This window comes from Maylandia zebra, linkage group LG7 (genome assembly GCF_041146795.1).
Source record: "Maylandia zebra isolate NMK-2024a linkage group LG7, Mzebra_GT3a, whole genome shotgun sequence".
NCBI classification, from domain to species: domain Eukaryota; kingdom Metazoa; phylum Chordata; class Actinopteri; order Cichliformes; family Cichlidae; genus Maylandia; species Maylandia zebra.
In genome coordinates, this window is record NC_135173.1 from 27,055,395 (window position 1) to 27,069,243 (window position 13,849).

General features: G+C 38.3%; 1 long non-coding RNA gene across 1 annotated transcript; it reads left to right on the top strand.

Moving 5' to 3' along the window:
* Positions 1 to 11: 11 nt before the first annotated feature.
* On the top strand, positions 12 to 9,189 carry LOC143419434 (uncharacterized). Its single transcript, XR_013099409.1, has 4 exons — positions 12 to 992; positions 1,871 to 1,985; positions 7,883 to 8,026; positions 8,132 to 9,189. It is a non-coding gene; the product is annotated as an uncharacterized LOC143419434 (long non-coding RNA).
* Positions 9,190 to 13,849: the final 4,660 nt, after the last annotated feature.

A 13,849-nucleotide genomic window follows, 5' to 3' on the forward strand; every position in this document is an offset into this window, starting at 1 on the left:
AAAACACAACATGACCTGTCTATTACTCTCTCTCTCTCTCTCTCTTTCCGTGTGTGCGTGCGCGTGTGTGTGCTGCTCCATACTCCAGTGGACAGATTCATATTACTCCTCCTTTGCTTTTGCTGGCACAAGGACAGAAAGGATAATACTGTGTTCTAATGTCAAATCACTTTTACTTATATCATACTGATAGCCTGGTGAATATAAAATGTTATATTTCAGAGAAAAACTCAACTAGTGCAAACAACGCACTTTTAACCAGTGTGGAAACACCAAGACAGAAACAAAGAGTGTATTAGACAACCAGCTGTAACAACCATAAGTTATGTTCCAACCATATAATGTTAGAGCACAATAGTGCTGTGACAAAGCATTTGCATCCTTTATAAATATGCATAGTTTTATGCATATTGGGTACATGTTTCAGATCACCAAACACATTTTACTATCAGACAAAGATGAGAACATTCAAAATGCAATGTTTAAATTGTGATTTCATGATTTTCAATCAAAGAAGGCTATCCAGACCTACCTGACCCTATGCAAAACAGTAACTCCCCCATAAACCTGAGTGTGCTGCACTTGGCAGCTGAACTGCAATCAAGTGTTTGTGGTAACTGGCAGTGAGTCTTTCACATAGCTGTGGAGGAGTTTTGGCCTCTTTTTTGTTGAATTGTTTTAATTCAACCACGTTGGATGGTTTTCTAGCATGAGGTCATGTTAAAAAGCATCTCAGTCTGATTTAATTCATTTGATCATTGGTTTTTTGAGCCATTCAGAGGTGGACCTACTATATGTGTGTGGATCATTGTCCTGCTGCATAACCCAAATGTGCTTGTGCTTCAGTTCATGAACTGGTGGATGAACATTCTCCTTCAGGATTTGCTGGTAGAGAGCAGAATTCATGCTTCATCAATTACATCAAGTCATCCAGGCCCTGAAGCAGCAGAGCAGCCCCAGACCATCACACTACCACACCACCATGTTTATCTGTTAGTATGATGTTCTTTTCATGAAAAGCTATGTTAGTTTTATATCAGATTTAACAGGACTCAAACTTTCCAAAAAGTCCAGCATGTCTCCATTGTTCAAGTTTTCTCCATTTGTGGATAACACCTGTAACCATAGTTACCCACACCTTAGCAATGGCTTCATCCCCCCTGTTCAGACTAATAGATGTCAGTGACTTTGTTTCTCAGCTGTTTCCTTGGATTAAAGCAGAATTTTAGACTATTTTACTTTGTTGGATAGGTTCTATTTAAGTGATTTTGTCTGTCAAAAATTCTGTCAATAATCAGGCCTGGCTGTGGCTAATGAAACTGAACTCCATCCATCCATCCATCCATTCGCTTCCGCTTATCCTTTTTCTGGAGCCTATCCCAGCTGTCATAGGGCGAGAGGCGGGGTACAGCCTGGACAGGTCGCCAGTCTGTCGCAGTGAAACTGAACTCATCTTTCCAAAAAAAAATGTGGTCAATCACAGTTGATTTGTGATTCAACAAGGATTCAATCCAATTTTGATTATAGAGAAGCAAATCACAACAGCAGTTGCCTCAGTGCCCTTTATACTGTAAGGTAAAGACCCTGCAATAATACAGAGAAAACAAAGAGATCCCAACAATCAGATAACCCCCTACGAGCAAGCACTTTGGCAACAGTGGGAAGGAAAAGCTCTCTTTTAACAGATAGGGCTACCTGTGAAGACAGGATAAAGAATTATAGTGAGTGAAGAAGACTGTAACTACAATATATGTAAATCACCAAAACTAGCTCAATTAAGGCTGAAGCCATTAGTGAGATCTTGTACACTGTGTTTGGTAACCTAGCGGAGAAAAAAAGTTCTGCTTTTGACATCACTGCATCTCTCCAGATTGCCAAGTAGGACCAGATGAGAATGCTATTTGACAGCAAAGGCTACAGTAAGGACACTTCGCCGATGTCTCCCTAGTGTGAATTGAAGCAACGGGTGACCTGGTGGGATTCTGGTGAGTATTAATGTAAAGCTTTGTCTAATCAGTAAAGTCTTAAACAAAATGCAATGGAAAAATTCATTACATGAATCAGCATAGCAATTATTCATCTGCTTTGGTGAGAGTAACTAATTAATAATTATATATGTTAATAACCATTAATAATAACCAATGATGAGATTCAGAGCCGTATATAAACACACAGTGCATCATGGGAAGCCTCCAGCCAGTTAGGCCAGTGTGTTTGTGTGTGTGTATCATGGCAGGGCCCCTGCTTATATAAGAGACTGTTTGCCCTTTAGCCTTTAATTTGGTTCGGTGTCTTGCTCATGGACACTTTGGCATGTGCATTTAGTAGACAACCCACACCTCAGAAATGCTCAGAAGGACAGAGAGATGGACAGAGAGATGGACAGAGAGATGGACAGACATGTCTAATCCTCTCTTGTTTTCTGTGCATCACCAACTTGCCACTTCTTTAGCATTATGGTTTGCTTTAATGTTAGCCTATGAGTTAGGGTCATTCAAATAAGGGTCATGGTTGGAACATGTTGATCAGAAGGATTGTTGAAGCAGGATATCATGGTTATGTAGTTCATATAAATATATATGCCCCACAGGAGATAGCATGAGTATTAAAAACTAAAACTGTGAACACCAAAAGATCATGATTTTTGTCCCAGGTTTGAGTCAGACAAAAAATATAAGTAGAAGTTGCTATTATAGAGTGGTTGGTAATAGAGGGGTAATAAATTGGAAACAAGAAAGTATCAAGAAGGTTCATGCTGTAGTCTGTGTACAAAAGCTTGAAAAGCTCTGGGAGACAGTGGTCCCTCGTTTATCGCGGGAGCTGCGTTCCAAAAATAACCTGCAATAGGTGAAATCCGTGAAGTAGCCAACTTTACTTTTTACAATTATTATAGATGTTTTAAAGCTGTAAAACCCCTCACTACACACTTTATACACTTTTCTCAGACAGGCAGGAACATTTTCACACTTTTCTCTATTGTTTAAACACTCTCAAAGTTCAAAGCTTTGTAGAAAAATAAGTCCAGTATTATAAAATGAAACCAAAGGCACCTGCAGGTGCTTTTGGCGGTGCAAAACGCTGAATCAACATTGTTGTTATTTGTTGGGGAGAAAACTTACCAACATACAGTACAGCACTTCAGAGTCACACTGCTAGTGATCGAAGATTTATGTCAATTTGACAAGCTGGACACATTCTGTGCTGTACAGAAGACGAGATTGATTCACAAAGGTCTACAGCTGATCAGGACGCAGAACACAAACTTTTATTCTTTATTCCCATTAGACCCTAATGGAAATAAAGAAGAAAGGTCTTTATAGTGTGCCACGTGTTTCATCTATTAACCTGCAGCCACACCCAGGAAACCAGATGAGTCAGGTTTAATGAATCTGAGCTCAGTGAGAGACAGAGTGAGACTGAACCAGATAAAAGTGTGCATGTGATCAGGAATGTCAGCTATGTGAGCTGACCTGCAACTGCTCTTAATCCAAAGCTCTTCTTTATGCCTTCATATTTCATGTCTCTCTGCTTTTCATTTTCTTCCCAATTCCACGTAACAAGTATTCTCCTTTGTGGCTCATTTTTATTCTTTCCTTTTAAGTTTTACATTTCCATGTTTCTCTCATGAAACCTGTCTGATTACTAATACACACATCTTATCTGACCTGCAAACACTTCTGATTTTATTGCTTTTTTTCCGCTCAATTACACAACTCTTTTTTACTCCACTCTTTCCTTCTCGTGCTTCAGCCTCAGGGGTTTCAGTTTAATGTGTTCTTCTGTTTAATGGTTAGTGCTTTTCCTTTTTCTTCTTCACACTCGTCTTTACTATGGAGACCACTTTTTTCCCCCAAAGATAACATCTGGCATACTTTAGTGAAGTAAGACATGCTTTTAGCAACACCTCACACACATTTTTCTGCAGGTCCTGCTCTTGTATGTCTGATATGTGTGGTATGTCCCAGCTTCAAAGGTAAGTTAGTTTTGTGTGTTGAGGTGTGACAGGTGGTGATGCTGTAGAACAGGTTTTTATCTGTGTCACGTGTTTTTCTGGTTGGTTTCCAGTGTAACAATACAGGGTGGAGGTCATACGCGCACACATTCCAGCATACAATGGGATGTCACTCAGGCCTCTTGACTGCTAGTCACAATAGGATCTGCATACCAGTGTCTTGTCCTACGTCAGATGATTTTATGATTGCTTTTACTTTACCCTACTGTTTGTTCAAAAAAGGAAAAATATGGATGACTTTCAGCCCATACTTCAAAAATCACTGATGCAAATGAAAATGAGAATGAGCTTTAGTTTTTGTATTGTTTTTGTTTTTTGTTTATTTTGCAAATTTTTCTATTTTTAATAAGTAGATTTATGTTACGACTCTGAATGAAGCAGAAATTTTCATTGTAAAATGAAACTGCAACTTCACAAGATGTGATTTACTTTTACTATGTAAGCAGTAGCCTAGTGAAAGTTCTTCATCTTTGTATTATAATTCAGTAAAAAGGACTAGATGTTACAGTCCCTGATAATGCTTTGCTTTAGATGGAGAGACTCTTGAGGGATGGCTGTTATGAGGAAAAGCAGCCCAGAAACTTTACCAGCAGCACACATCGTTGTGTGCATCAACTTTCGGTCTTTTCCCCAGGCTAATTTTCCTTGGTTAGGTTTAGGGATTAGAGATCTGATCTAGATTAGATATTAAGATTTGGGACACATCATCAGTAGTGGACCTTGGATTCATCGGGTGTTTCGGCCATTATCACTAGACACCCTCATCCAAGGAGGCCCTGCCAGGGTTGATCAGGCCCTGGAGTGTGTCACTGGTTTATGTTAAATTGTTATTTCTTCTTCTTTCTTCTGTTTAGTTTTCTACAGTTTATTCTATCTATTCACTACAACTGAGCAATAATACTTACCTCTTTAGCATTTATGGAGTCTCACTTCTTCAAAGGGATAGAAAAGGTGATAGAGAGAAGTAAGACAAAAGGGACAAGATAGGAGAGAGCAGAGAGGAGACCCGGAAGGGCCATTAACATTAACACAGCAGTGTTAAAATAGTAGTAACAGTAATTTCCCTGCATGTGCAAACTTATCTTTTTGGAATCAGAATCAGAAAACTTTATTAATGCCTGAGGAAATAATGCAAAAAGCTGGCAATTTATTGTCCAAGCTGACTTGGTTGAAGTCACCCAAAATAGAATGAAGGCACTCGGGTGCGCAGTCTGTTACTGGGCCATGGCAGAGTGAACAGTGTCACATGCAGCTGTGGGGCTAGCAGAGGGAGCAGCATAAACAGCCACCATGGGTAAATTCCCTGGGCAAATAACACGGCCTGAGTTCGAGAGCGCACAGTTCAATGTCAGGGCAACAACTCCGCTCTTTCATTGTTATGTGAACAGGGTTACACCACCAGTGAAAAACCTTTTATACTGCTACAACCTCAGCTAATCTTAGCACAACATACCAAAATGTCATAGACTGGTCCATCTGTGGCACAGTCACTTTTATATTGTCATTTCAGTAACAACATGGAATCCCTGAAGATGACAAAGAAGGACTTTAGGGGAAAATGTGTAAGTGGCTGGTGATTAGTTCCTCACAGGAGCTAGCAGAACTCAGTTGGAAAGAGGGTGCTGCAGCAAAATCCTCCTTGTGAGAATCCTCGATCTGGTCTCTACACTCACCACACCTGTTACCACCACTTGATTAAATGCATTACTGCAAGAGAAAAATTTATTAAGATACATCTTCTAAATTGCAAACTTTATTTTGTTAGGTTGTGTTGACTGAATAATTTTGAGAAACTCCATCAACTTAATTTTTTATTTACAGTTTTTTCTGAATGCTTAAACCCCAACTGTGATTCCTGTAGCACAATCTCTAAAACTATTCAGACTTATAGCAAAACCACTCACTGAGTGTGCAAAACTAAAAGCACAAAAACTGCTTTGCACTCAGTTTGCAATTTTGTAACACACACTTTGCACAACTGTAGGCACAATTCACTGCACAACACTCAATTACCAAATTTCCAACACACTCCTAGCAAAAGTATACACATGTATGGCTATCATTAACACTAATTTGCCAACTGTCTGGCACACTTTCACATGTGAAAACTTTTTTAGATAATTAGTTCACTTTGCAATCAGCCTAAGCACTATAATCCAGGTAAGCTGTGTGTGCGGAGTACAATGGAGGGAGCAGAAAGAGTGAGAAGTAGAGGAGGCCGAGGAAGAGGACGTGGAGGTGAAGAAGTAGGATGAAGAGGACGACAAGGACAAGGAGGAGCAAGAGGAAGACGAGGAGGAGGGAGAGGAAGATGAGGAGGGGGGAGAGGAAGGGTAGGAAGAGTAAGAAATAGAATTGCTGATGACATCAGAGCTACAATAGTGGACCATGTCATCAACCGTGGAATGACCCTGAGGGTAGCTGGCCAACGGGTCCAGCCTAACTCGAGCCGCTACACTGTAGCAAGTACCATAGGGACATCTTGAAATGAGAATCGGTTAGTACAGTCACTTCGCACAAAGATTTGTAGCACTGCCATATGCCAATGAGAAACACACCAATACCATTGATGTAAAAATACTGAAATTGTTACTTTACAGAATTGCTAGATGACCAGATGCTGGGGGCAGAGGAAGCATGTTCACTGCAGACCAAGTAACCCATATAGTCATTATGGCGATTGCAAATAATCCTATACTTGGAAATAAACACTTGTGTTTGTTTTGATGTGTTTAAATAAACACCAGTACTTGAAGTTTGGATCCCTCTATGCTTATGGATCTATGACAGAAGTATGAGCTCAAACTGACATAGCCTACCTTGTGCACAGAGAAAGCAAAAGCCAGATGTGTTTTGTATTCATACCATCAGTGTGCAGTTGGCGCATTGTGTGCTTAGTAGATGATGGCTTGTGTGTACTGTTTGATACGGAAACACCATTTTTACGAAGGTGTGAAGAGTTAATCTAGCTGTGTTTGCTTTTGCAAGAGAACTACAATGTTTTGATTATTGGGTGACAGGTTTTCTTATTTGTGTGAAGAGTTTTGCAAAATTAGCCAATAGTTACAAAAAATGTGCTTAAGCAATCAGAAAAAACTGTAATTTGAAATTAAATCCCAATTTTAATGGGTTTAAAGTGAAATTCAAGGTGCAGTTAATTAAATCAGGTAGATAATGTGTTGCATGTTTAAGGTAAGTAACATTTGTTTTACAAATAGCAGTTCTACTAAAGCAATGTTATGAGCAGTAGTGGATTTGTTTATGATGTTACGCTCATGTTACAAATGTACCATACCACATGTAAGTAATGCTAATATTTAACACTGTATATAGTCATTCTGAACTTTAGCATAGAAGTGGATAATACTTATGAGAGCAAAGCACGATTAAAACGTTGCTTTTTAATTATATCTAATTTCAGTCACAGACTCTTTTTTGTTGTTTGTGTGTTTAAAAGTTAGACGCCTTCAAACTGTGAATACTTCTGTGAGAAGGATACCTGCTACATGATATTACATTGTAAATGATTTTGGTTACTGTTGCGAAACAGCTACGTATTGTTCTTGATCTTAAGAGCTGTATGTATCATTATTACTTTTTTAACACATCAAGTTTCGTGAAATATTGTTGATATGATTTTGGCAGTAGCATCCTGGCATACACTATGTGAATGCCAGGACATTAAGACTTTACGTAAGCAATTTGCGCATAGATAAACATTATTTAATATTTTTAAAAATATATTAAATTATAACTGTGGTGGATTATCTGTCTGCAGTTTTAAGCAAGTTTAAATTGTGAAGCCTGACATTTGTTTGTAATAAGGGTTAACGTTTCTTACAGCAATTTTTCTGTATGTGTTGTCTACAGATAAAAGAAGAGTTCAAGAGAATAACCACTGTAAGCTTTGAATCTACCTTCATGGCTAAACTTGACCATTGGACCCAAATACTGATGGATGCAGTTTCATCAAGGGGAGGAGCTAAAGGAGTGAGAGTCAGGCAGGTTCCTGAGGTATGATAACTGTTTAGACTTTGGTTAACTTCAAAGTGCAGTTAGTTGGCAGTCACCCATATAGTTTATACTCATTTCAATACTTTGTCTATTTTTTCTTGACAGCTATGATGGCATTTGAAACAACTTTTCCTAGATTATGAAGTGTCTGTGTTTTTCTCATCCACTTAATTTAAACTCCACGCACCCAGTCAAAGAAGAAGTCCAGACCACAAAAAGTCATCACAGATTCATTTTGTTAGACAGTGATTGCTTAAGGTTTGCATAATTTATCCATTCTGTAGCAATATTTGTCACAGTCTTTACTTATATGCTAATCCAACTGTGTTTTGACATTTCTAAAGAATAATAAAGTAATCAAAAACAGAATAAGTGGAGACCCTAACTTTGATGAAAATACAGTTTTGCTCTATTTAAACTAATGTCAGTGTATAAGGCCTTGAAATTACATTATTATCAACAGTGTGACAAGATTTTTGTGTCAAGATAACGCCGTTTTTCCTCTTTCCTCATGCACATATACAAACCAGATATGCAGTTTGAAATCAAACCTGTACAAGTGATACATTTCCTGGCCTCTGGAGGGCACCAACACCTCAACTAAACAACAGAGGTGGACTTTGAAGTGGTCATGTATTTGTTTGCTTGTTTTGCTTGTTTTGTTGGTTATGAGTCCAGATTGTACACCATGGTTTTTCTCCATGTACAGCACTTCTGTCTCTCTCCAGCATATCTGCCTGCCTGTGTTCCTGTATTTTAAAAAAACTCATCCTGCTTTGAGATGTATTTAAGATTTGTATGTCTCTCCGGCCCAGGAACTAAGGTTCCAAGGAAGTCTGTTCTGTGTCTGTGCACTACCTTCAATAGAGGTCCTGTTTGAGCACATTGGCATGGACCTCATTGAGCTGTTTCACTGGAGTGCACAAGGTTATCACATTGTATTAGTTTTGGTGGATTATGCAACTCAATATCCAGAAGCAGAATGCAGCTAAAAAAGTTACGACTCTGAGTTAAGCAAAATAAAGTTGAAGGGACTGTAAATAAGCATTGATTGCAGGTGTGCAGTTGGGTCATTCTACTACAAGATCATAGTAGCATACAGAGCACTGACTGAAATGAAATATTTTGAGATGAACAAGGTTTTTCATGTTTTTCTACATTTATGCATAAATATTAGGTAAGATATAATCAGATATTAACACATCCTATAAGTAAATAAAGATGTATTCTGTCAAATCCTAAGTATCATAATCAGTCCTGAGTCCTTTTTTCCTTCAGCCTACACTGATAGTGAATTCATGCAATCAATTCCCTAGATATGCCTTCAGTGCAATCCAGTCTGTTCTTAGCATTGATTCTTACTTTTGGAACTGGATAGCTGAAACAAATCACTCTGTAACAGATGGTGAAGGTCAAGGGCCGAGGGTTCTCATGTGAAAAAAGCTCAGTGATACTTTTATAGTTAGCTTATCGTCTTTTTGGTGATCTGACAGAGTGTGAGCAGCAGTCCTGACAGATGCTGGGGGTCGTGGTCTCATGGCTTTCAGGACATTGTCTTGATAAATTTAATCTGCACTCAGTAATAGGCTTCTCTAGACTGCATTTTGTCTTTGAGTGTTGAACCACACAGTACATTGAATTAATAACTGTGACTGTCTGCATGTGGATTGCAGTGCAAAGAGCACTCTTATTGGTAAATAAGTTTAAAACAAAAAGAATGCAAACATCATTTCTGATTTTTTATTACATTATTCAGTTTAAATCATTTTATTGACATGGCACTAATTCACAACAAAAGCTGTCTTTATGCAATATAATTAAGAATCTGGAGGATGTCTGTGTCCTGAATAAAACTGTGAGCTGGTTTTAACAGGAGGGGCCTGAAAGGTAAAGGCTCTTCCTCCCAAACTCTAATAACCACAAATGCACCAGCAGTCTGAGAGAAAAGTGCAATATTGGCATAAAACGATACCATGGAGTCTTTGTCTGAATCTGTATTATTGTAGGGTCTTTACATTATGATATAAAAGCAACTGTTGTTGTGATTTGGCACTATGTAAATAAAATCAAATTGAATTTTTAATGAGATGGGATCTGGTCATTCAGGACTCTGCCAGTCAGTGAAAGGATTTCAAATTCAAATCTAGATGTAAAAGTGAAGTTTGTATTCCCTGTTACTATTCTCACCTTTCAGACACACCTAAATAAGGACTTTCAGGGAGTTTTTAGAAAAACTTGATAATAAATGTTGGCATACATAAATCAGTGTTTGTAATTAGTGTTGTTTAAAAAAATCCAATTGGGCATGCACAGAAAGTCTGAAGGGAGAAAGAAGTTAATAATAATAATAATAATAATAATAATAATAATAATAATAATAATAATAATAATAATAATACATTTTATTTGAAATGCGCCTTTCAAAACACTCAAGGTCGCTGTACACAGTAGAATAAAAGCAACATAAAAGCAAGAAGTTTACAGAATCATAAAAGCATAAGACATAAACAAATAAAATAGGAGAGTGGAAAGGTTATGTGGGATAAGCTATTTTGTACAAGTGGGTTTTGAGTTTGGACTTAAAGAGAGAGAAGGAAGAGATGTTTCTTAAATCAGGAGGTAGGGAATTCCAGAGTCATGGAGCAGAGCAGCTGAAAGCCCTGCTCCCCATGGTTGCAAGACGGGGGGAAGGGACGGAGAGTGAAAGGGAAGAAGATCTGAGACAACGAGATGGGGCGGTGATCTTAACCAGGTCATATCGAGAGATATCGAGGAGAGAGATGATGAATAGCCTTAAATGTGTACAAGAGTATTTTGAAATTGATGCGATATTTGACCGGGAGTCAATGAAGCTGCTGCAGGACAGGAGTGATGTGGTGGGCAGAAGGGGTCCTGGTGATGACACGGGCAGCAGAGTTCTGGCAGTTAATGACATAATGTGTCATTCTAGACTAGAATAAAATATATAGATAAACTCAAGCAGCACACAGACAGTTTCTACAAATGTTAGTGAAAAATGGGTTGCTCTCAGAGGCTCAGTGAATTCCAGCATTGTACTGTGATAGCTTGTACCAATATGTCTTGTGTCTTCATCACAGCCTCACTAACTTCCTCTTTGCTTTATATTATTACCACTAGATGGTGCTGTCAGCTGACTGTAAATATATGCTGCTCTTGTTTGTTCAGAGGAGGTTGGTTGCTGCATCCATTGTTTGCATCTCAGCTGTTCTTCTTTTGATTCTGTTTTGTGCTTCTGTCTGCATTTCTCTCCTCATGTTGAACTTCACTGCATCTCACTTTCCCTTTAAAGCCAACTTTTTAAACAATCAATCACCATTTGTCACCTTCATATGGTGTTATCACAGTGACAATAAAGGCATTATATGTGTGTGTGTGTGTGTGTGTGTGTGTGTGTGTGTGTGTGTGTGTGTGTGTGTGTGTGTGTGTGTGTGTGTGTGTGTGTGTGAGTGTGTGTGCACATAAAATCACTGAAAATTCCCATAATCCATTACAGAGGATTCCGGACTCAGCTGGATGTCGGCTGTCAGCTGCGGCAGAGAAATGAAAGATGTGCACAGCTTCAGAGAAGAAGAAAAAAAGCTGACCGACAGTCAGCAAACGGTCGGCACAGTGTATTGTGGGACATCCGACTGTTTCTCCAAAGGTGCTAAATTATATTCAAACAGCTCAATAACTGAGAACACCTTGTATTGCCACAATGTGAGCCTCTTGAAATAAAATCAATTACGTTCATGATTTATCAAATGAAATGTCAGTATCTTGAAGAAAAATGACAGAATTCGCCAAACACTGCCTAGACTCTAAGAGAACAGTGGTGTTTTTTTTATGAAACCTGCTCCTGTTACAGTGGTTGTAATTTATCTTCAATAAACAAGAAGCAGTGGTGATCTGGATATGTCCCTGTAATAACTTTAATAAGACAAAGGCCCTGTGGCATATCCATTTAGCGCACACACAGCACACACCAGATGTGATTTCTGTATAGAAGGAGGCCTTTACTGTTATAATTTCTGAAATCTCTTTCTCGTTTTTTGGCTCTGGGTCCTCATGGATTCTGTCCTTGATGTCTCTTTCACATGACTCCTACTGTTTTACTTCACTAGCTCTCCTTTCCTTCATAATCCAGCTTCTTTGTTCAGTTTAGTATTGTTTATTAAGCGTCTGAGCATATTGTATTTGGTTGCCAGAGTGTTTCCAAAGTAACCTACAACATAATTTGTCAGGACATTTGTCAAGGTTCTTTTTATTGGAAAAATGATTGCAACATTTAAGTCTAACATAGACATGATATATAACTCATTCTCTAAGCTCACCCATATGGAAAAGATATATATAAATCTTATAAAGTTTTTATCTGTCTTGTGTGAAACTTGTATGAAAAGCATACAAAAGTGAAAACACATATAAGATCCCTTGAAAAATTATATAATGAAACTTGTATGTTTTGTATACTTACTAAAAAAATATATGAAAGTAATGAGAAAGTGGCCACTTTCATAAGTAAATCATATATGTTTTTACTATTTCTTTTCCATATGGGCACATTCTATGCACAAAGAGGTTTATACACAGCTTCTGATATATTTGTACAGCATTAACACTGATGAAGAACATTCGAACAGGCTGTAGACTTTGTCGAAGAACAGAATGTTTCTTAGAATCTTCAGCAGTCTTCAGATTGCAGTAACAGGCTGAGGCTTGGATGGAACTCTGACTGAGGTGTCTGTGAGCTGGAGATGGGAAAGAGGTGGGCTGCACAAACAAGAGTCTGAAAGGGAAAATGACAGATAGCACAGATTAAAACCTTGTAGAGTGGAGGCTGATTGGCTCCAGGGGCGGATGATTGGACTACTGACGTCTTTTTCTCATTATGGGATATAGTGTGTAGAATTTTGAGGTGAAAAAAAGAAAAAAAAGAAAAAGAAAAAAAGGTAATTTAATTAATTTGGAATTTTGTAACATGGCAAACTGTGGGACAAGTGAAGCACTGTGAACACTTTCCAGATGCACTGTAAGTTTATCTAAAAAATTGCCACAGCTATGAGTTGTTTTCTTGTTTTTGTTCTCTGCTAGAGAAAGAAATCAGCTTGTTTTTTGTTTTGGAATTAAAAATTTATTAAGTTTTAAAGTGTCAAACTCAGTTTCATTAAGGCCGTACTGGGAAAATTGAATGTCAGTCATTATTGATCACTCAAAGTGCCCTTACACTTACAGGCCTATTACCCATTCACAGTGCACTTTATCAAGTTTATTTGTCATATACAACGGTACATCATTACTGGGATCAGAGAGGCTTCTCTGGGCCTTCCTCCTACAGCTGTCGGGGGCATGGTCTGTGACCCAGCTCTTTGAGCTATTTAGAATTGTTGATGTCTTTTGGTAAAGTATTGTTTAGTTCGTGTGTTGTTCTTAGTTGAGGTTGAGTTGAGAATTTTGTATGTTTGATTACTTATGAGTAGGGATGGGTATCGTTTAGGTTTTATCCGATACCGGTGCCAAACCGGTACTTTTGAAACGGTGCCGGTGCTTAAACGGTGCTCAAACCGGTGCTTGAAGAATGGAGAAAACAAAATTGGTCCTAAAACCTCTCATGTTCAGCTGTTTTTTTTGTAAAAAGATAGCAATGTTAGCCTTTCTGCAGCTATGGGGCATATATGGTATCACTCTTGGCTGGAAGCAGTGCTTAAACAATGGAAAAAACACAAACTTTGTCCAAAAACCTCTCATGTTTAACTGTTTTCCACTTTTTCTTTGGTCATTTTAGCCTTTTTGGCCAGGGTGAAGGGAGTATCTGCCATCAAA